Source organism: Bubalus kerabau, chromosome 8, assembly GCF_029407905.1.
Source record: "Bubalus kerabau isolate K-KA32 ecotype Philippines breed swamp buffalo chromosome 8, PCC_UOA_SB_1v2, whole genome shotgun sequence".
Lineage (NCBI taxonomy): Eukaryota > Metazoa > Chordata > Mammalia > Artiodactyla > Bovidae > Bubalus > Bubalus kerabau.
The window spans coordinates 76,722,660-76,744,831 of record NC_073631.1 but is presented as its reverse complement, the minus strand read 5'-3'; the positions used below and the strand labels follow the sequence as shown (position 1 = coordinate 76,744,831).

Genomic DNA, 22,172 nt, shown 5'->3' with positions numbered 1-22,172 from the left:
GATCTAATAGGGTGCTACTGGGCATTGAGAAAACTTGGGCTTTACCCACTTAAAAATATAAGCAGAGGCATGGTACAGTCTGACATATGCTTTCTAAGAACAAACTGGCTGGTTGCTCTTCTGAGCATGAACTCTAGGATAAAGTCAGGGCAGAAGTAATGCCATCAGTCAGGAGATGCTGACACTAATGCAGCCAATGAAAGCCATGGACAAGTGACACAGTTCTGAAAAATAGATCTGGTATGTAAAGGAAAAAGGAATTAAGAGTGACTCCAAGATTTTTAGCTTGGACACATGGCAGATAATAAAGTGAAAACTGGCTACATAACACTAGCCACATATTTTCCTTTAGCATTTTCTCCCATACTGTTCCCTAGTTTGGTGAAACCCATCATTCTCTGTTTACTCATGAATCAGATATCAGAAGATCACTTTAACGTTCACTTTAATAACACCGATAATTAGATTTAAAAATTTCTCTAGATACATGAGAATATGTGAAATTACAGATGCCCACTGCTAAATTTGCTGATGAACTTTTTTTAATTTTGAGGGTATAACAAGCAGAGTTAGGAAGTAAGAAGAAAAAAATGTCTTGTTGGCTTTCCTTTGAGATCTCACTTTAAAAGAGAGTTCTCTTATTCTAACAGTAAGACCAATCTTTGGGAATTGCTGGCTAGCTGACAGGCAAGAGTGACTTCGTTCTTTTCAAAAAGATCTGGAGGCTGCAGACAAGACTCAGCATGGCAGCTATTATAATTAGAAGAGAAATGCATGTACTCTAGAAAATTCATCATCCCCAATGGGTATCATGCTATCATGTTTATGCCAAAACATTAAGATCAATGTAGGGCATGAACCCAAAGTGAAGAGGGCAATTTGAATTTAGGACAGTCTGTTTTATCTCCAATGTGTATGCTTCAGGGGAGGAAAGGATTAGAATCAAGGAGAAAAGAGATAATGTAAATGAACTGTTAAAGGCTAAGTATTTTACTGTTTTTACTATAAGCACTATTTTCCTCTGATCCATGTATGATGAGCCAACCACATCTAAGTCGAATGCTGTAACATTTTCTTTTTAAAAATAAAAGCTTTTGAATAAATGTGAGATCAATATTTAGGCACAGAGCCATACTGAGAATACAACAAGTTGGTATTTTGCCAGTGACGTTTTACCAAGTCATTGCGGCTGATTAGTGCTGTTTTGTGGCTTATTAAAAGAATTTTAACTTGTCAAGCCTTCTGTACCTGGTGGAGCCTAATTTTTACGAATTGCTGATGGCTTTACTTCCCTGAAATTCCTTGACTGCTGCCTGAACTTCCTTACTTTCCTCAGCACTGCCCCATCCATTTTCTACTGTAGATTAAGGATCTATTCATTGTTATCATATTGATCATATGTACATGTGAGTGTGTGCTTGTGTCTATGTGTGTGTGTGAGAGAGAGCACGCTATTCTATTTTAGGTGTCCTATGTGTAGCCAGTCATTCAAAGTTTGTCTCTTCAAAAGCTAATCCTGGAGAACAAGATGATGGAGGAGTAGGCAGACCTGTCTTCATGGATACATGAGGAAAACACCTTCAGACACAGAAGTGCAGGCAGAACACCAGCTGACAGCAGACAGGAGTACCTGACCAGCAGAAAAGAATATATAGACATGCAAAACTCGAGATCAAGCCCGCCCTGAGCCTTTAGAGTGGGAGCACTGACTTCAAGACCCTAGACTACCAGAGAACTAACCCTAGGGAGTATCAAACAGTGAGAACTCACACAAAGGAAACTGCTTGAATACAGGACCCAGCATCACCCAACCACCAGTAGCACCCTGTGCAGGGCACCTCATCTAAACAAGAAACAAAACAAAAATACAAACCCAATCATCAGCAGACAGGATTACCACCTCACTCAGCCTTGCCCATCAGAGGAAAAACAAACAAACCTTAAGTGAAAGTGAAGTCACTCAATCATGTCCATCTCTTTGGGAGCCCATGGATTGTAGCTTACCAGCTCCTCCATCCATGGGAGTTTCCAGGCAAGAAGGAGTGGGCTGCCATTTCCTTCTCCAGGAGATCTTCCCTGACCCAGGGATTGAACCTGGGTCTCTTGCATTGCAGGCAGACGCTTTACCATCTGAGCCACCAGGGAAGTCCTGACCAACTTTAGGAAGGCAGAAACCAAAAGAAGAAAGAATTCAACCTTGAAGCCTAGGAAAAGGAGACCTCAATCACAATAAGTTAAAAAAGAATAATAAAAAGGCAGAGACATACTACATAAATGAAGGAACAAACTAGAAATACAGAAGTCCAAATAAATAAAGAGGAAATAGGCAAACTACTTGAAAAATTATTCAGAATAATGATAGTAAAGATAATAAAAAACCTTGAAAAAGAATTCAGAATGATGATAGTAAAAATGATCAAAAACCTTGAAAACAAAATAGAGAAAATGCAAGAATCAATTAACAAAGACCTAGAAGAATTAAAGAATAAACATACAGAGACAAGGAAGACAGTTACTGAAATTAAAAATACTCTAGAAGGAATCAATAGCAGAATATCTGAAGCTGAAGAACAAATCAGTGTGCTGGAAGATAAAATGGTGGAAATAACTTCTGAAGAGCAGAATACAGTAGAAAGAATGAAAAGAACTAAGAATAATTTCAGAGACCTCTGGAACAATATCAAACACACCAACATTCGAATTATAGGGATCCCAGAAGAAGAAGACAAAAAGGATATGAGAAAATTTTTGAAGAGATTATAGTTGAAAATTTCCCCAACGTGGGAAAGGAAATAGTCAATCAAGTCCAAGAGGCAGGAAAGAGTCCCATACAGGAGAAACACGGCAAGACACATACTAATCTAACAAAGAAAAAACACAAAGAAAGAATATTAAAAGCAGCAAGGGAGAAGCAACAAGTAACATACAAGGCAAACTCCATATGCTTAACAGCTGACCTTTCAGCAGAAATTCTATAGGCCAGAAGGGAATGGCAGGATATATTTAAAGTACTGAAAGGGAAAAATCTACAGTGAAGATTACTGAACCTGGCAAGGATCTCATTCAAAATTGATGGAGAAATAAAAACCTTTTCGGACAAGCAAAAGTTAAGAGAATTCAGTACCACTAAATCAGCTTTACAACAAATGTTAAAGGGACTTATATAGTCAAGAAATACAAGAGAAGAAAAAAGATCTACAAAATCAACCCCAAACAATTAAGAAAATGGCAATAAGAACATATATATCAATAATTACTATAAATGTAAATAGATTAAGTGCTCCAACCAAAAGACACACTGGCTGAATGGATACAAAAACAAGACCCATATATATACTGCCTACAAGAAACCCACTTCAGACCTCAAGACACATATAGGCTGAAAGTGAGAGGATGGAAAAATATATTCCATGCAAATGGGAAGCAAAAGAAAGCTGGAATAGCAATCCTCATATCAGACAAAACTGACCTTAAAATAAAGAAGATTACAGGAGATAAGGAAGGACACTACATAATGATCAAGGGATCAATCCAAGATGAAGACATAACAATTGTAAATATCTATGCACCCAGCATAGAAGAACCTCAATACGTAAGACAAACACTAACAGACAGAAAAGGAGAAATTGTCCGTAACACAATAATAGTAGGAGACTAACGCTCCACTCACACCAATGGGCGAATTATCAAAATAGAAAACTAATAAGGAAACACAGGTCTTAAATGATACTTTAGATGAGATGGATCTCGTTGATATCTTTAGGACATTCCAACCAAATGCAGAAGAATACCGCTTCTCAAGTACACATGGAATATTCTCCAGGATAGACCACATCTTGGATCACAAATCAAACCTCAGTAAATTTAAGAAAATTGAATCATATCAAGCATCTTCTCTGACCACAATGCTATAAGACTAGATATCAATTACAAGAAAAAAAAACTGTAAGAAACACAAACACACGGAGATTAAACAACATGGTTCTAAATAACAAACAGGCTACTGAAGAAATCAAAATGGAAGTCAAAACATTACTAGAAACAAATGACAATGAAAACATGACAACTCAAAACCTATGGGATGCAGCAAAAGCAGTTCTAAGAGGGAAGTTTATAGCAATACAATCCTATCTCAAGAAACAAGAAGAACATCAAATAGACAACCTAACTTTAAACCCAAAATAACTGGAAAAAGAAGAACCCACCCCCCCTCCCAAATTAGAAGAAAAGAAATCATAAAAATCAGAGCAGAAATAAATGAAAAAGAAATGAAAGAAACCATAGTAAAGATAATAAAACCAAAATATGGTTCTTTGAGAAGATAAACAAAATTGACAAACCTTTAGCCAGACTCATCAAGAACAAAAGAGATAAGAATCAAATTAACAAAATTAGAAATGAAAAAGGAGACAACACAGAAATACAAAGGATTGTAAGAGACTATTAAGAACAACTATATGACAATAAAATGGATAGCCTGGAAGAAATAGACAGATTCTTAGATAAGTTCAATCTTCCAAGACTGAACCAGGAGGAAATAGAAATTATGAACAACCCAATTACTGCACTGAAATTGAAGCTGTGATAAAAAAAAATCTCCCCAAAAACAAAAGCCCAGATGGCTTCACAGGAGAATTCTATCAAACATTTAGAGAAGAGCTAATGCCTGTCCTTCTAAAACTCTTTCAAAAAATTGCAGAGGAAGGAATATTTCCAAACTCATTCTACGAGGCCACCATCACCCTGATACCAAAACCAGACAAAGACAACACACAAAAAAAGAAAAGTACAGGCCAATATCACTGATTAACTTAGATGCAAAAATCCTCAACAAAATTTTAGCAAACAGAATTCAGCAACACATCAAAAAGCTCATACACCATGATCAAATTGGGTTTATTTCAAGAATGCTAGGATTCTTCAATATATGCAAATCAGTGTGATACACCATATTAACAAATTGAAAGATAAAAACCATGTGATGATCTCAATAGATGCATAAAAAGCCTTCGACAAAATTTTTCTTCAAAAAATGGGCATAGAAGGAACTGACCTCAACATCGTAAAGGTCATATATGGTAAGCCAACAGCAAACATTATTCTCAATGGTGAAAAACTGAAAGCATTCCCCCTAAGATCAGGAACAAGTTAAGTGTGTTCACTTTCACCACTGTTATTTAACATAGCTCTGGAAGTCCTAGCTAGAGCAATCAGAGAAGAAAAAGAAATAAAAGGAATCCAGATTGAAAAAGAAGTAAAGCTGTCACTGTTTGTAGATGACATGACCTTGTACATAGAAAAACCTAAAGACAGTATCAGAAAATTACTAGAGCTAATCAGTGAATTTAGCAAAGTTGCAGCATACAAAATCAATACACGGAAATCACTTGCATTTCTATATACTAACAATGAAAAATCAGAAAGAGAAATTAAGGAATCAATCCCATTTGCCATTGCAACAAAAAATTAAGTATCTAGGAATAAATTTACCTAAGGAGACAAAAGAAACATACATGGAAAATTATAAGACACTGATGAAAGAAATCGAAGATGACATAAACAGAGAGATATTTCTTGCTCCTGGGTAGGAAGAATCAATATTGTGAAAATGACTATACTACCAAATGCAGTCTACAGATTCAATGTAATCCCTATTAAAAACACATAAGATCTGCTGATTTTTAGAATCTTGCCATCCATTGTATGATTCCTTGGATTCACATAAAGTCTCCTATGTTGTCTGCTCCAAGCTCACATAATTGTTGATTCTCTCATTACACTCTAATATAAAGAGTCTAATCACAAGATGGTGATGAGTTAGTGATATGATATCCTGTACCTTGAAGAATTTCTTTAATGCAAGATTACCTTGTCTTAGGAAGATAACATTGTACCAGCTGACATTTAATTTGCTTTAGCTCACTAATGGTAGAATACCACTGGGAGTTATACATTAAAATTTTCATTCTCTTTTGATTTCTGGTAAAGGGTTGATGTATACTGCAAAGATCTAATCAAATGAAAATAGAGCAATAAAAGCTCTATAAATTTTGGCAACATCCTGTTGAGTTTTAAAATTTATTTTGAATTCATAAAAAAGCAATTTAGAAGAAAGCCTTTTTAAAAATTGTTTTTCTGGAAACTTTTGGGAACTCACTTTCAACCAGTTGAACTGTCTGGGCAAATCTCTCTCTGTAAGACAAGAAACCATAGAGAGGCCAGAAATGTTGCTAAATTTGATATTTTAGTTTAATGGCATTTCATAGAATCTTAGACTTCAAAAGTATCTTTGATATCATCTTGTGACAAGGAACTTACCATCTTTCAAGGCAACCCACTTTAGATATAATTTAGCAGTTAGCACTATAAATAGAACCTTGTTTTTTTAAAACATCAAAATCAAGTTTCTTTTTTGAGCATTCCTTTTTTCTTACTGGTCCCAGTTCTGCTTATTGTAACTAGACAGGCTAACTTTTAGTCTAACACCAGACTCCCATAAGATATTTTTCCCTTTCCAGGATAAATATCTCCATTTCTTCCATCACTGGAACATAGGCTTTCCAGAATCTCACATTTTCTACCTGGCTTTCTTCTACACACGCATGTTGGACAACTAAAGATATGAACTCTAGGAAATACTCCAAAATGATTCACATTATATGCCAAGTATGATGGGTTTTCCTGGTTTTCCTGATAGCTATTCCTGTTAGCTCAGTTGGTAAAGAATCTACCTACAATGCCAGAGACCCCAGTTCAATTCCTGGGTTGGGAAGTTCCCCTGGAGAAGGGAAAGGCTACCCACTCCAGTATTCTGGTCTGGAGAAGTCCATGGACTATATAGTCATGGGGTCACAAAGAGTTGGACACATCTGAACGACTTTCATTTTCACATAATGTGTTTTCAGATAAACAAGTTAAAAAGCATTCATTAAACAATTATTATAAATTATCTTAGAACATTTACCAGGCTCTGTCTCCTATTCCTGATTTCAAACTGTCTTATACTTTTCCTTGATTTGCATTCCACTGCCTATCCTTCAACCCCTACTGATGAAAGACCACTGGGATGATTTACCTAATTGCCTTGAGGAAATGATATTCATGCCCACATAACATTTGTACATTAGCAGTAACTGCCTTTAGTGCTCCAGATCCTACTTTTCAACAGTAGGAATGAGATCTTGAACCCAGAGAAAACTAACCATAACTAAACTGGATATTGTATTTTGCCTCTTGGTTGAAGCTACGACACTGGGGACATCTGAAGATCATCATCTGCTCAACTGCATGCTATCAGGAAAGATAACAAGACTGGGAATCAAGGACCCAGAGTTTTGTTTGACAGAATCTGGTCCTTCTTTTGATATATAAGTGCTCTGCTGTGCTTAGTCACTCAGTCGTGTCCAACTCTTTGCGATCCCATGGACTGTAGCCCACCAGGCTCTTCTATCCATGGGGATTGTTCAGGCAATAATACTGGAGTGGGTTGCCATGCCCTCCTCCAGGGGATCTTGCCAACCCAGGGATCGAACCCAGGTCTCCTGCACTGCAGGCAGATTCTTTACTATCCGATCCACTAGAGAAGCCCTTTGATACATATATTCAGATTCATTTCCATTGTAGGTTATTACAAGATACTGAATATAGTTCCCTGAGCTCTACAGTAAGTCCCTGTTGTTTATCTATTTTACATATAGTAGTTTGCATCTGTTAGTCCCAAACTCCTAATTTATTCCATCCTTCCCTTTTTCACCTTTGGTAGCCCCAAGTTTGCCTTTTGTCTGCGAGTCTCTTTCTGTTTTGTAAATAATGTCATTTGTACCATCTTTTTAGAGTCTACATATAAGTGGTATCATATGATATTTGTCTTTCTCTTGTCTGACCTACTTTACTTAATATAATAATCTCTAGGTCCATCCATGTTGCTGCAAATGGCATGGATCACATTCTCTTTTAGGCTGAACAATATTCCATTATATATATATGTGTGTGTGTGTATGCACATAATGCTCAGTCAGTCTTGTCTGACTCTTTGTGGCCCCATGGACTGTAGCCTGCCAGGCTCCTCTGTCCATGGAATTTTCCCGGCAAGAATATTAGAGTAAGGCTCCATTTCTTCCTCTGGGGGTCTTCCCAACCCAGGGATCGAACTTGTGTTTCTTGAGTCTCCTGCACTGTCAGGGAGATTTTTTTTACCAATAGCCAACACACACATATACACATTCCTTTATTCTTTATTCATTCATCTGTGGATGGACATTTAGGATGCTTCTGAGTCTTGACTGTTGTAAATAGTGCTGCTATGAACACTGGGGTGCATCTTTTCAAATTACAGTTTGTACCTCTTCTGGATATATGCCTAGAATAGGGATTGCTGGATTGTATAGTAACTCTATTTTTAGCTTTTTAAGGATGCTCCATACTGGCCCTTTTTCTTCTACTTCAGCTCTTACACATTTTCAGTACTGCTGTTTCATCTCTTGTTCTTCTTGCCACTGAAATTTAGAGGTATAATGGGTTTTTACTGTTCTTTTTTTCAATGTCCTATACGTTGTTGGTTTCCCCAATCCTTTCTACACTTCTGTAAATAGCCTCTTTAGCTATTTATTTCAGCAGTATTGTTTCCTATACCCTCTCTAAGCCACAGGTTTATGATCTGTAAAATTATGAGAACATAGTATTTGCTTTATAGGATTGTCCTGAGGGTTAGTAAAATGATATAAACATTTATGATAGACCCTGACAATTGTGTACTAAGTGTGAGACATTTCTATTATTATTAATAGCTTACAGAGGAGTTAATGTAATATGCTAGAAATGAAAAATTTCATTGGCTAATCAACACAGAACTTTCAGTTCAACAGCTTATTAGATACCTCACTTATGATCCTTGCTCAACAAAATCTGTTCTCAAGATCAAAGCAAAATATTGAATATATTACTTAGTGATGACTGTTAGTTACATAAGCATCTTGTAATAATGCTAGAAGAAAATCTAAAAACTTAGAGAAAAATAGTAATTTTCATTCTTTAGAAAAAACAATATGAATAGCCAGTTTCATTGTCATGTTTCATGGAAAACTGGGTGTGTATTACCAATGATAGTAATAAACTTAAGTAACCTCAGCTATGCAAATTATACCACTCTAATGGCAGAAAATGAAGAGGAACTAAAGAGAACCTTGATGAGGATGAAAGAAGAGAGTGAAAAAGCTGGCTTAAAACTCAGCATTCAAAAAACCAAGATCATGGCATCCAGCCCCATCACTTTATGGCAAAACAGATGGAGAGAATGTGTAAACAGTGACAGACTTTATTTTCTTGGTTTCCAAAATCACTGCAGATGGTAACTGCAGCCATGAAATTAAAAGATGCTTGCTCCTTGGAAGAAAAGTTATGATCAACCTAGACAGCATAATAAAAAGCAGAGACATTACTTTGCCGACAAAGGTATGTCTAGTCAAAGCTATGGTTTTTCCAGTAGTCATGTATGGATGTGAGAGTTGGACTATAAAGAAAGCTGAGTGCCAAAGAATTGATGCTTTTGAACGGTGGTGTTGGAGAAGACTCTTGAGAGTCCCTTGGTCAGCTAGGAGATCCAACCAGTCCATCCTAAAGAAAATCAGTCCTGAATAATCATTGAAAAGACTGATGCTGAAGCTGAAACTCCAATACTTTGGCCATCTCATGCAATGAGCCTGACTCCTTGAAAAAGACCCTGATGCCAGGAAAGATTGAGGGCAGGAGGAAAAGGGAATGACAGAGGATGAGATGGTTGGATGGCATCACCGACTGAATGGACATGAGTTTGAGCAAACTCCAGGAGTTGATGATGGACAGGGCGGCCTGGCATGCTGCAGTCCATGGCGTCACAAAGAGTAAGACATAACTTAGCGAATGAACAGCAACAAAAACTAAGTAATACAAGCATTACAAAAATCCCAAACAACGCTGGTCTGTGTTTCCAAATGCGTAGCCTAGTTAAACACCTGGCGTTATCAAAGATCTGATGATCTCCTGTGTGTCCTTTGTAGTATTACTGACCTACAAAAAGATTATGATCAAGGGTACTTTCTGTAAGGTTCTTTTGTAAACTTTTATAAAAGTCTATAGTCTTTCATTTTTCATCAATTTAGATAAAAATATGCTACTTCCAGTAATATACATTAAATATTTGTTATCTGGTTTTCTTGCTAACCTGGAATTGCTTCCTTATGCTTTATTCTTTTCATTTTTGTTGTCTGCTGCTATTAGTGTTTTCACTATTGACTGCTTTCTTTCTGCTGTTGAGTTGAATCTATACTGTGCCTTTGGCAGAAGATCCATTTTTGGTATATATTCTGAGTATTTGCAGATGGTCCATTGCCCAGGACCAGACACTTTTTGATAACATTTCTTAAGCAAGAAAAGTTTAGGGGCATTACTGCAATACTTAGTCATCACGCCCACTTTTTATGTCCTATACTAGATATTGACTAAATGTTCACTGCATTGCCACACATATGTGTGGTTATTATAATCTGAGCCTTTCATAAACTGAGCTTATCACCAACATGAGCCTTAGTAACACAAATGTGAAAATCACTCATGGACTGTAGCCTGCTAGGCGCCTCTGTTCACGGAATTCTCCAGGCCAGAATACTGGAGTGGGTAGCCATTATCTTTTGCAGGGGATCTTCCCAACCCAGGGATTGAACCCAGTTCTCCTACATTGCAGGTGAATTCTTTACTGTCTGAGCCACCAGGGAAGCCCCTATAACACAAAAGACCTTAGAAAAGTAAAATCTTCATTGATCTTTGAAATATCACTCACTGTGTTAACCCTCACCTAGTACTCACAGTCATGTAGAAAGACATTTATAACTGGACCATCTGAATATAAATGAGCTGATAAATCTCACTCATATTATTATTTAATATTAGTTAATATAAACTGATATAAACTGCTAAAAGAACTGATAGATTTCATTTGTATAGTTTTCAGTCTAGTATATTTTAAGTGGCACAGTGTTAGGAAGAGTTCTTACAAATCTGTATTCTTTGTTCTCAAAGCTACATGTGCACACTGACTAGATGTTACATTCCCCTAGGACAGGACCAAATGAAAACATTTTTGTGGTATGAAAGATATTTTATAACTTATTTGAAGGACAGATATCTTGACTAAAAGACAGGTAGAGTCCATCCAGGCAAATATTTCTATAACAGGATATAGAAGGGTTTGCTCTACTGGTGTTGTTTTCAAAATTCATATTTTTATAGAGAAAAAATAAGTTACAAAATAAATAAATTACCTATTGGAATGAGAATTATTTCAATGTAACATACAGTCAGCCTCATCAAAAAATATACAGATCTGTTAGAATACAAGACATTGTCATTACAAAGTAATATTCCTTTGCCCTTTCTGATGTATGAACAAAGTAATCTTCACATCTTACATGTGTTGGTCATGGTTACAAGGACTTGAATAGATCCCTGAATCCGAGGGTAAACACCAAGTGGACTGAAGTAGTAAGATTCCTTCCCCTCAAAGGTCCATAAACTAGAACACAGATAGATTCAGTCAGTTTTCAATGGGCAGTTAAGCTAAGAAACTAGGGTCATGTAGACTCAAAGCCTGGCAGTTGTATTGGAATTGTATTGAGCATGAGGAGGCATAGTGTACTTTACATGGGAACAGGCAGACCTGGACAGAAAAGAGGAGAGGGAAATCAGAGAAGCTGAGAAAAGAATTCTTTCAGATCCAGTAAGAGAGGAACACCGTGTCAATCCGAACCATCATTTTATAAAGCCTAATTTGTCTCCCTACATTAAACATTTTGTTCTTTTACTTACTTGACCAATAATTAGTTATTAGTTATTAACCTAGAAGTCAAGTTTTGTCCCCTTTTTAAAAACTTCTTTAAAAAAAGACAAACTAATTTTCTATTGGGAGCATTAGCAGGTATTTCCCAGGATCTGTTTACTGTGAAACAATTTTAATTAATTTGCATCAGAAAAAGTCTCAGTTCCTCATCTTCTTGCTCAAGTTGCCTTAACTTTCTTTTAGGTGACTTATACATTGGGCTTCCCTGGTGGCTCAGAGGGTAAAGAGTCTGCCTGCAATGCAAGAGACCTGGGTTCGATCCCTGGATCAGGAAGATCCCCTGGAGAAGGAAATGGCACCCCACTCCAGTACTTTTGCCTGGAAAATCCCATGGACAGAGAAGCCTTGTAGACAACAGTCCATGGGATCACAAAGAATTGACACGACTGAGCGACTTCACTTTCTGTCTTCCATACGTGACTTATCCTTGTCTTTCTTGAGAAGTTAACATTCTTGTATCAGAGTCTTTACCTATGTCTCCATAGGAACTGGCTTTAAACACATGTAGCCATCATCCAAATTATTTGTCTTTTCAAAATGATTTACTTCCTCCAGTGTTCTGCAAAATGTCTGTCATTGATTATTAACAGGAAATATAACAGTATGATATATAGACAAATATCAAAGTATATCAACATGCATACAATGACCCTCTATATTTGTGAGTTCTGCAACAGTGACTTCAACCAATCACAGATTGAAAGTATTGGGAAAAAGAGTTTAGGAAGTTCAGAAAAGCAAAGCTTGAAGTTGCCACACACTGGGCAACTATTTAAACAGTACGCTCATGTATTTACAACTATTTACATAACAAATGTTCAAGCTGGTTTTAAAAAAGGCAGAGGAACCAGAGATCAAATTGCCAACATCCTCTGGATTGTCCAAAAAGCAAGAGAGTTCCAGAAAAACATCTATTTCTGCTTTATTGACTATGCCAAAGCCTTTGACTGTGTGGATAACAATAAACCGCAGAACATTCTGAAAGACATGGGAATACCAGACCACCTGACCTGCCTCTTGAGAAACTTATAATCAAGTCAGGAAGCAACAGTTAGAACTGGACATGGAACAACACACTGGTTCCAAATAGGAAAAGGAATACGTCAAGGCTGTATATTATCACCCTGCTTATTTAACTTATATGCAGAGTACATCATGAGAAACACTGGGCTGGAAGAAACACAAGCTGGAATCAAGATTGCCGGGAGAAATATCAATAACCTCAGATATGCAGATGACACCACCCTTCTGGCAGAAAGTGAAGAGGAGCTAAAAAGCCTCATGATGAAAGTGAAAGAGGAGAGTGAAAAAGTTGGCTTAAAGCTCAACATTGAGAAAACAAAGATCATGACATCTGGTCCCGTCACTGCATGGGAAATAGATGGGGAAACAGTGTCAGACTTTATTTTTGGGGGCTCCAAAATCACTGCAGATGGTGACTGCAGCCATGAAATTAAAAGATGCTTACTCCTTGGAAGGAAAGTTATGACCAACCTAGACAGCACATTGAAAAGCAGAGACATTACTTTGCCAACAAAAGTCCATCTAGTCAAGGCTATGGTTTTTCCAGTGGTCATGTATGGATGTGAGAGTTGGATTGTGAAGAAGGCTGAGAGCCGAAGAATTGATGCTTTTGAACTGTGGTGTTGGAGAAGACTCTTGAGAGTCCCTTGGACTGCAAGGAGATCCAACCAGTCCATTTTGAAGGAGATCAGTCCTGGGTGTTCTTTGGAAGGAATGATGCTAAAGCTGAAACTCCAGTACTTTGGCCACCTCATGTGGAGAGTTGACTCATTGGAAAAGACTCTGATGCTGGGAGGGATTGGGGGCAGGAGGAGAAGGGGATGACAGAGGATGAGATGGCTGGATGGCATCACCGACTCGATGGACGGGAGTTTGAGTGAACTCCGGGAGCTGGTGATGGACAGGGAGGCATGGCATGCTGATATTCATGGGGTTGCAAAGAGTCCAACATGACTGAGTGACTGAACTGAACTGAACTGAACATTCATTAGGTATTATTAGTATACTCTAGTTGCTGCTGCTAAAATATACAAGAGAATGTGCTTAGGCTGCATGCAAATACTACTTAATTTTATATAAGGCGCTTGAGCATCTGTCGATTTTGGTATCCTGTGGGTAGGTGGGGGAATAAGTGTGGGGTCTTCAAACTAATCCACTGTGGATGCCAAGGAAGAACTGCAATATAAATAGAATCTCCTTCCCACTCCTATTATATGACTACTATTATGTATTTACCCAAGAGGCAATTAGTACTGTCACACTCTTGTTTATCCACAAATTAACAATGTCTTTGTCCTTTATAATGGTTTATACTTTTAATATTTTGAGTATATATTGTACTTACATGGTTCAATAATGTCAAGTTACCCAAAAAAAGCACAAAAATTTGCTCCCACCTTCAGCCTCAGTCACATAAGTTCCTCTTCCTGGAGAAATAAATCTTACCATTTTTTTGTGTACCCTTTTGGAGGTATTTTATGCATATGCAAGTAATGACTCAGTTCAATTCACTGTTGTCATGAAATAGTGCTGTATTTTGCCCTGTACTTTGGTTTTTCTAATTAATATATATTAGAAGTTATTCCATAATGGTACATAAAAGGCTTTCCCATTCATTTTTATGAAAGGTTTTAGGTCTTCCCATCTGTGGATTACTTGCACAACTTACTGATTGACAGTTTTCTTTTCTTCTTCAAGAATTACAAATAGTGCTTTATATATTCATTTTATACCTAAGTCTACTTATAATATTAATAGATATTACTAAGTTGTACTCTACAGAGGCTACACAAATTTACTATCCACTTTATCTTTGTATCAATGCAGCTGTGTATCAATCAACCAATCATTGTATATATTACTAGGCATATTATTCTATTATATAACTATTAGAGATATATATATATATATCAATATTAGATTGTTTTATATTTGCTAATCTAAGAGATAAAACATTATATCTCATTGAATATTTTGTTTTTTATCAACATTTTATATATAATAAAAGTGTTGAACTCAGTGAAATTTTGTATATGTATATGCCTGTGCAACCTCTACTCAAAAATCAAGGCTTATAACCGGTATTCCAAAATCTCTTGATCTTTTTCAAGTCAATATCCAACCTACCAAGAGACAAACACCACTCAGAATTTTATCACAATAAAAGGCATGCTTATTCATAAATATAAATTAAATTATGTTGTTTTAGTTCAATCGCACACTAGGCTTCCCTGTCCTTTTACAGATATTTTTGTTTTTGACTTTTTTATGCAACATGATGTTCCTTCAAATATTAGTAATTCACGTTTTCATGTTATATATAGATTTTATTAGTTGTGTTAGATAGTTTGAATAGGAAAAAGGAGTCCAAAATGGCAGTGGCTAAAAGACAAAGAAGGGAAAAGCCTGCAAAATTAGAACAAAGGAGGGTCCTAGGATGGAAGTGAGGACCTCACATAAAACAAAAAGCCCTCCTGGATAGCCCAATTTACATATGGCAGGCTTAGGTGGAGGAGAAAAAAACATATATAAAGAGGTGCCAAAATTGAGCTGGGGGCTTCTCTTCTCATCTTTTGGGTCGTCCCACTCTCACATCTCAAGGATGTATTTTCCTTTGCGTTCTAAAAAAATTGAGTTGTAACATGGAACTGTAACACTGGTCCATCCATTGCTTCAAATTTTTGTTGCAACGAGACAGAACCAAGGAAATTACAAACTCCCCTGACAGTTGAATGTATTACATTGTCTTTTTAATTTTGTTTTTGAAGTTTCAGAATGAATTTCTAGTTAAATGAAGTTGAATTCACTTTTTTCTTTCTTAATTCTGTTTTATAATTTTTTACTTTTTTTTTAACCATTTATCATTTCTTTATTATTATTATTTTTTTTTACTTTACAATATTGTATTGGTTTTGCCGTACATCAACATGAATCCACCACAGGTGTACACGTGTTCCCCTTCCTGAACCCCCCTCCCACCTCCCTCCCCGTACCATCCCTCTGGGTCATCCCACATTTTTTTTTTTTAAAAAGACCATTTGCATCTTTAAATGCACTTTCCATGGGTAGTCTGATAGTCTTTGTTCCTCTTTCTATTAGAAATATATATAAGAAACTGTTTGTGTTACAACTATTTTTTCCTGTTTGTCAATTACCTTTTGATTTTCTGTGCATCATCTAAACATTTCACATTTCTAATGTGACTTTTTCACATTTATACAAAAATTTAGCATTTTAATAGAAATCAATTTTTAACACTCAGACTTTTCCAAGATTTTTTAAAATATTAATGCTTTCTTCAATAATTTTATGGTTTAATTTTCTACATTTAAATATCTGATCAATTGCAATAAACTGCATCCTAGTGAAAGGTGAAAGTATGAGTTCAACTCCATCACCCTGGCAATCCCACTCTTTTGGATCCTGGCCTTCAGATCTTGCCTTTGGAGAAAGTCATGTGGATGGTTTCCTCCTTATTGGATACTCATCACATGAAAGCAAAACTGACCTTGAACATGACATTAGGGCAGGAAAAAGGCTCTACTTTCCTCAGATGGATCTCAGAAGTGTTTAATGTTGTATAACTAGACCACAAACTAGCACAAGATGATTCCTTGTGAATATTTTTTCACAAAGCTGACCAAAACTAAGAAATGAGCATGCTTTCAATACAAGACCATTCTCACTGCAAAAGAATCTCTCCTGGCTCCCAAATCACCTCCCTCATGGACTGTGGGGATTAAAAGGAACAAATACCCACTCCCCCATAATGAACAGTAGAGACTTTATCAGTATGGTAATACAAGGCTTATCAATTTTCATTCCAATAAAATGCTCTCAGTTATTTTGAAATAAAACCAACCAAAAACTAAATAAATAAATCTCAGTAGTAAAGTCTTCCATAATCAATAAATTCCCCACAGACATCATAGAAGTGGAGGAAAAGAAAAGAGATGTAAATCTAAAATTGCACAAATATCACTGTGATGTGGTTTATCTAGTATAAAATGGAAATAAAATGACACACTATTTGACACTTAACTGCAATATTACTCACTTTTTCCAAGCTGTTGTATGTCATATTGAAGTAAGACATTTCAGAAACTATCATATTACCTAAAATCATTGTATGGGCATAATGGCCATGAGCCTCCTGCCAGTATTTTAGAAAATACACAGTATTTAGAGGAAGAGTGAAGCTGCTAAGTCATGTCCTACTCTTTACGACCCCATGGACTGTAGCCTACCATGTTCCTCCATCCATGAGATTTTCCAGGCTAGAATACTGGAGTGGGTTGCCATTTCCTTCTCCAGGGGATCTTCCTGACTCAGAGATCAAGCCCGGGTCTCCCGCATTGGAGGCAGACGCTTTACCCTCTGAGCCACCAGGGAAGGAGGCCTAAAATTTAAGAATGCAACTAGCTGAAACACTGGTAGAAGTAATTAACCAGGTTTGTAAAGCATTATTTCAAGGTTCTCAATCTACATTAATGTTTTCTCATCACATGATCTCTCTGTGTGGTTCAAAATTAGAGGAAAGACCTTTCTATGCTTGATAGATATATTAATATCTGCCTTTTTCTGAAAAAGCCTAATACTTATATAATAATATTAAATTACTCAAATATTTTAAGAAATGATTATTTTTAAATAAGGTTAACTTCAGAGTTCATCTCTAAAGCAAACTTTTGTTTATCTTAGGTCAAATTCTATTACTTTTGTGCAAAATCTATTATAGAATTTAGGGAGTAAGAAGCAAATGAAGTAAAATTATCAGAAAAAGTTGCCAAGTTAAAGTGAGTTTCTTTTCTTTTTTTTTTTCTTTTCTTTTTTTTTTTAATTTTATTTTATTTTTAAACTTTACATAACTGTATTAGTTTTGCCAAATATCAAAATGAATCCGCCACAGGTATATATGTGTTCCCCATCCTGAACCCTCCTCCCTCCTCCCTCCCCATTCCATCCCTCTAAAGTGAGTTTCTGAGCATAAGCATCTATAACATTTCAGGTTATACCATAAATATTAGAAAAGAAAATCCTGCCCCCTGTGTCAAGTGAATGACAGTTTTTAATTTACATTATCTAATTATGATTTTTTTTACTAAGTTAATGAAGACATCCTATGAAATTATGCATTTTTCAGTGTAAAGGATAGATGACTTAAGGAAGTGATAATGAAGGACGATTAGTTAGAATTTCCATATAAAGAGCCGCCATGTAATAGATCTGGATTCTGTGCTGAGGAGTTGTACTGTGGCATATTCTGTGATTCAGTAAATAAATGGCTTTCTATTATTATAAGTGTGTGTATTATCTGAAAATGAATAGCAATAAAGGATTGTTTGATTTTGAAAAAGATAGTTAAATATCAAGATTTATGCTTATTACATTTTAATTACATGAAAGTATAAAATTCAACATAAGCAAGGATAGTAATACATTCTAAGGACTCTATAGACACTTTAAAGTTTCCATTATAAGAATAACTTAGTATTTTATACATCTAGATAATGAAATCATGTTTAAATTCCCCTCATCTACACATAACCTGAAAAATGACAGAAAATATATGAAAATTAAACTTAGTATAATATTACAAATGCAAACTCCTAAAGAGGAAAAGTAACTCACAGTAGACAGGAGCTTTAACAGCATGCCTGACAAGTGATGTCTCAGAGTAAAGCTAGTGCTTGCCATAGGCAAGGGCATCCCAAAAGACGGCACAGCTCCAACTAAAAACACTTAGTCCGTCATTTTAGTAGGTGTTCACTTCACTGGATCCATAGAGCAAACAGCTGCAGCTACCAGGGCTGGTAAGGATTCAGAGAGTAAGGGGAAAAATCCAAAAAAGGCTAATATTTTGAAAGAGATACAACAGAGATCTCATATTAAAAGAAATTAGTTACTAAAAAATCAGAAAAGAGCTTTAAAAATGAGGCTATGAGACAATGAAAGGAATCATTGCTAAAATTAAAACCGGATAGTATAAAACAAAAAAGAGGACAAGAAAACAAGTTAGATGTTTAATAAATTTAGTTATTGGTATGAGACAAAATATATGGATAAAGAGCAGATTATACATAGTTGATAATTGTACAATGAACTTTTCAGAAGACTCCTGGGAGAGCCTTGGACAGCAAGATCTAACCCGTCAATCCTAAAAGAAATCAACCCTAAATATATATTAGAAGGATTGATGCTAAAGCTGAAGCTCCAGTACTTTGGCCACCTGATGTGAAGAGTTGACTCATGGGAAAAAACCCTGGTGCTGAGAAAGACTGAGGGCAGGAGAAGAAGGGGATGACAGAGGATGAGATGGTTGTTTGGCATCACTGACTCAGTAGACATGAGTCTGAGCAAACTCTGGTGTGCTGACGTCCATGTGCTCACAAAGAGTCAGACGTGGCTCAACAACTGAACAGCAACACAGTGAACTGAAAGATCAAATTTAGAAATCCTTTCAGAATCAAGCAAAACAAACAACCACAACAAAACCCAACTGTACCACTCCAAAACACAGAAATAATCTAAACATAAAATAAAAACCAAGAGAGCAGAAAATTATAGGGAAAATGAAAGATTGTTGCTTACTAAAGAACAATCATTAAAAAAAAAAAAAAAAAAAGAACAAATACCGGAAAAAAAAAAAAAACCCACACAACTTAATCAATGAGGGAGAGAATAGACACTGGGAGGAACTAATGATGAAAAACAAATAGTAATTAAGTGCCAGTAGAAAAAAAGAACTAAAATTTAGTGAGTAATGTTGGCAAATTTATACCAGTAAGATTGAAAAAGCTAGATAAAATGAGTTTCTAGTTATAAAAATATTATTAAAAACAAATTTAAGATATAATTAAAACATACACAGACATATACAAAATTACCCAAGCTCATATTTTACTCAAGGAAAAAGTAATTGTCATTTTATACCAATTGTTTTAGAGCAAAGAACCAGAAGAGTTATAGACCAATTGATCTAACAAGGCATTATCTAAGGATAGAAGAAAACATAGGTTTTTTTCCTATAAACAAACTGAATCAACAAATTTAAAATGCATAGAAGTGATATAACTCAACAAGCTTGCTTTATACAGGATCAACAAAAGAGTTCAATTCTTTCTTATTATTTTGTGTTCTCTACACAAGCAACAACCAATTAAAACCTATAATAGAAAAATGATGCATTGCTGCAACAATACTAATTTTATCTTACATTTACAAAATGTAAAATGGAAATTTTGTAATTTGTAAAAAGCGGTGCAAGAATTTTATGGACACAATCCAAAGAAAGACAAATTATAGAAAGACAAAAGTCTAAAATTCCAGAGTCATGCTATTTTGAGGGTGACAATGGCAGTTTTATGTAGATACAGATTCCTTTTATAACACTTTATAAACCAAATTAATACCTTTCAAAATCCTACCAGAGTTCTACAAACTCTCACAGTTGAGTTAAAAAGTTATTAAAAGGATAACTGTGTTTTTTTAAAAAAAAAAAAGGACAATTTTTTTTTTAAGTACAAGGTTGAGTTCACACAAAAATCACTGAATATGAAAAACAAGAAATGAAGCTAAAATAATTAAACAATAGTGTTAGAGCAGGAGTACAATAATGGAAACCCTGCTGAAATTATTACTACTATTAATATGGAGTACATAGTGTATGCATAATTCACCAAAAATCACAAGTGAGCATATTTGCAATTTATGTGTGTCAGATCGGATCAGTCTCTCAGTTGTGTCCGACTCTTTGCGACCCCATGAATCACAGCACGCCAGGCCTCCCTGTCCATCACCAACTCTCGGAGTTCACCCAGACTCACATCCATCGAGTCAGTGATGCCATCCAGCCAGCTCATCCTCTGTCGTCCCCTTCTCCTCCTGCCCCCAATCCCTCCCAGCATCAGAGTCTTTTCCAATGAGTCAACTCTCCACATGAGGTGGCCAAAGTACTGGAGTTTCAGCTTTAGCATCATTCCTTCCAAAGAAATCCCAGGGCTGATCTCCTTCAGAATGGACTGGTTGGATCTCCTTGCAGTCCAAGGGACTCTCAAGAGTCTTCTCCCAAAACCACCGTTCAAAAGCATCAATTCTTCGGCACTCAGCCTTCTTCACAGTCCAACACTCACATCCATACATGACCACAGGAAAAACCATAGCCTTGACTAGACGAACCTTTGTTGGCAAAGTAATGTCTCTGCTTTTCAATATGCTATCTAGGTTGGTCATAACTTTCCTTCCAAGGAGTAAGTGTCTTTTAATTTCATGGCTGCAGTCACCATTTGCAGTGATTTTGGAGCCCCCCAAAATAAAGTCTGACACTGTTTCCCCATCTATTTCCCATGAAGTGATGGGACCGGATGCCATGATCTTCGTTTTCTGAATGTTGAGCTTTAGGCCAACTTTTTCACTCTCCTCTTTCACTTTCATCATGAGGCTTTTTAGTTCCTCTTAACTTTCTGCCATAAGGGTGGTGTCATCTGCATATCTGAGGTTACTGATATTTCTCCCAGCAATCTTTATTCCAGCTTGTGTTTCTTCCAGTCCAGTGTTTCTCATGATGTACTCTGCATATAAGTTAAATAAACAGGGTGACAATATACAGCCTTGACATATTCCTTTTTCTATTTGGAACCAGTCTGTTGTTCCATGTCCAGTTCTAACTGTTGCTTCCTGACCTGCATACAGATTTCTCAAGAGGCAGGTCAGGTGGTCTGGTACTCCCATCTCTTTCAGAATTTTCCACAGTTTATTGTGATCCACACAGTCAAAGGCTTTGGCATAGTCAATAAAGCAGAAATAGATGTTTTTTCTGGAACTCTCTTGCTTTTTCCATGATCCAGTGGATGTTGGCAATTTGATCTCTGGTTCCTCTGCCTTTTCTAAAACCAACTTGAACATCAGGAAGTTCACAGTTCACGTAGTGCTGAAGCCTGGCTTGGAGAATTTTGAGCATTACTTTACTAGCGTGTGAGATGAGTGCAATTGTGTGGTAGTTTTAGCATCTATATCTATTATATACTATGAAAATTTGCCTTATTTCACTCCTGTAAAAATATATTTCAGCACTCTTTTTCTCTACCCATGATTTTATTTTTTGGTGACAATAAAATATTCCACTCAAGGATTCAACTTTACATTAAATAATTTTTTATTTTAATTTTAAGTGAGTTATTCCGTCCATAAACTTTCCACCTAACACTAGGAAATTAATGAGAGAAATACAAGAGTGGAACTTGGGAAACAAAGGACATACAAATTTTAAGAAGGAGAGTGT

General features: G+C 36.1%; 1 long non-coding RNA gene and 1 other non-coding gene across 5 annotated transcripts in view; both read right to left on the bottom strand.

The window, feature by feature from the left end:
• Positions 1–22,172, bottom strand: part of LOC129659369 (uncharacterized) — a 241,901-nt gene that overhangs the window by 185,756 nt on the left and 33,973 nt on the right. The window lies entirely within an intron of this gene.
• TRNAC-GCA (transfer RNA cysteine (anticodon GCA)) lies at positions 2,073–2,145 on the bottom strand. Its single transcript has one exon. It is a non-coding gene; the product is annotated as a tRNA-Cys (tRNA).